Raw genomic sequence first — 3103 nt, 5'->3', positions numbered from 1 at the left:
CTCGTTCTGTCAAGACCCTGTCATAAGCTTTATTGAAGTGTAATAAGACTGTTGACCAAGTGTCCCGGACTTCGCAAAAGATGCATAAATCGGGTCCACTTCAGCGTTTATCAGTTGTGAAGTGCAAAAAGGAGATGACGGCTCCCAGATATAGATACTGATAATTAATGAGGTGCCTCGTCATGATGGCCCTATCTGCATGTGAGTGTTATCAGCTATCAGCTGATAAGATGAGGAAGTGTTGAGTGATAGATGGACAGGCACACGCAAAAGTCTTGAAATCTTTATTTACTTTTATACTTTCAGGTGCATTTTTTGGTGTATTGTGTCTATTTCATCTTCACAGTATGTGTTTATGTATTTACTAGCATTACTATTATTGATTTGTTTATCTATCTATTTATCTTTTTGTCTGTTCATTGCAAGCAAATTTGTATTTAAATTTTATCTCAGTTCGACACATCATCATCGTCATCATCATCGTCGTCGTCGCCGTCGTCGTTGTCGTCGTCGTCATCATCATCATCATCATCATCATCATCATCATCATCATCATCATCATCATCATCATCATCATCATCATCATCATCATCATCATCATCATCATCATCATCATCATCATCATCTTCATCATCATCATCATCATCATCATCATCATCATCACCATCACTCATCATCATCATCATCATCATCATCATCATCATCATCATCATCATCATCATCATCATCATCATCATCATCATCATCATCATCATCATCACCATCATCATCACCTCCTCATCATCATCATCATCATCATCATCATCATCATCATCATCATCATCATCATCATCATCATCATCATCTTCATCATCATCATCTTCATCATCATCATCATCATCATCATCATCATCATCATCATCATCATCATCATCATCATCATCATCATCATCATCATCATCATCATCATAATCATCAACAACAACAACAACAACAACAACATATCATCTTCATTATTATTACTCCTACTCTATCTTTCTTCCTCCTCTTCCTCTTCCTCTTCCTCCTCCGCCTCCTCGTCCTCTTTCTTCTAACCTCTTCGATTAGCCAACCATCGAGTATCATCTTATGCTCGAATATTTTTTAAGCTGACGCCGTAGATCAGAGAAATTGCACAATGAAGACAAAGGGGGAGGGGTGAGAGGGAGAGGGGGGAAAAGGGGGGGGGGGTTAGAGGGGGGAGGGGGTGATAGGTCAATATTTAAATAGAGAGAAAGCTCATTTATACTGAGAGAGGACCAGTGGGTCACAGAGAAACAGAAAGTCGTGAATGTTTTGATGCCGTCATCAATAGATGTTTTTACTAAACGGAAACACGGATGTGTGGTGTACATGTGTGCACTCAGCACGTGTATGTACGTACATGAACGTACATGAACGAACACACAAAAGTAGAACGATAAATTATTTGTATTTTGTTGCCAATAACCATCGCTTCTATCCGAAAATGCTTAGGGAAGGAGAATAGAAAGGAGGAAGCGGCAAGAGACCATAAGGCCTACACTAAGCAGTTCCATGTCCCTTGCCACGTGCCATCCCCATCCATAAGTTTATTTAACCTTTTCTTAAAACAACTGATAGTTTCAGCGCTCACTACATGGTTACCAAGTCTATACCTTCCTAAACCTGAAATTGTCCAAATCAAATCTGCTGCGTACATCTGGTCCATCTGGGTGTCACTAGTTGCCCCCAGAAGCATTGAGTATATAAAACTAATGCAGTGAAAAGAGGAGATGTATGATTATTGTATTTATAGATGTTACGAAAAGGAGATGTATTTTCATATTTAATCCATAATATCGACATCCAAGCTTTCAAGAATTTATTTGAAATTTATTCAAATGTGAATCCCAATATACATCAAGAAAATAATAATGGTAATGATAATAATAATATCATAAGAATAATAAAATCAGTACAATAAAATAAGCAATAAATGGTAATAAATAGTGAATAATGAATAAAACGTTACTAGAAAATAGATAATGAAATAATAGATAACAATAAAAATAGATAATAAAACATAAATGGAAATAAATAAAAGATAAATAATGAAGCATAACAACGAATAAACAATAAATTAAAACAAAAATGATAAGAAGTACGACAATGAATCTTACCACAAAGGATTAGGATTCAAAACATCTGAATTAAAGTGATGAAGAGAGATGTGCTTTTAAATAAATTACTGGAAACGTGCCATCTTTATTCCCAGAATTATGGTACCTCGTTAATAACTGTCGTCTTCTTGTTTTCTTCTCCTCATAAGAACATTTCCATAATTCTTCCATTAATAGTCTCTACCTCTTCATACTATCTTTCTTTCTAAAATAATGATAATGTTAAAAAAGAAGAAAAAATAACTCCAACATAACTTTATTTTTATTTATTTATTTATTCATCTATTTATTTATTTATTCATTTATTTATTTATTGCGTTCATTCCATAGCTGATCAACTAAAAAGAAATTCGAATAATTACTATTCGACCTGTCTCTAACGCTAAGAATTCATCATGGTGCATCCTCAAAAACAAACAAATAAGCAAAAAAAAAAAAAAAAAAAAAAATAGATAAAATAAGATAAAATAAAATACGAAAAAAAATTCCGTCCCGGCTCTCTGAATTTCTTCCGAATATTAGAAACTTCCGATTTCTAGAAATTACGAATATTAGAAAACATGTACAACCTACCTTTGAATAAAGCATATATTCAAAAGTTTCCCTTTATCTGCATAAAATCGCTAGTCGACAGCTGAATGAAATCGGATAACGACAACCAGAGAAACATTCCTCTGAATTACAAGTGATTTGTAAGTAGTGTTCCCAAGCCCATTCGGAATTTTTTAGTAGAGACTTTAAATCATCAGAAACCTTAAAAAGACTTAGAGACGAGACTCAAGTGGCACTTGAGGCGTAGACCTTACCCTCAGATCGACAGGAGGAGAAGGAGGAGAAGGAGGAAGAGGAGGAGGAGGAATTGAAGTGTCTGAGTGAAGAAAGCTACCTTGTGGTGGAGTTCTGTTGGGTATCTAAAGGTTACCCTCCCCGTTGCCATGGCGACG

The sequence above is a fragment of the Oratosquilla oratoria genome, chromosome 18 (assembly GCF_046742065.1).
Source record: "Oratosquilla oratoria isolate Oo_2021 chromosome 18, ASM4674206v1, whole genome shotgun sequence".
NCBI lineage: Eukaryota > Metazoa > Arthropoda > Malacostraca > Stomatopoda > Squillidae > Oratosquilla > Oratosquilla oratoria.
Note: the sequence above shows the minus strand (reverse complement) of the source record.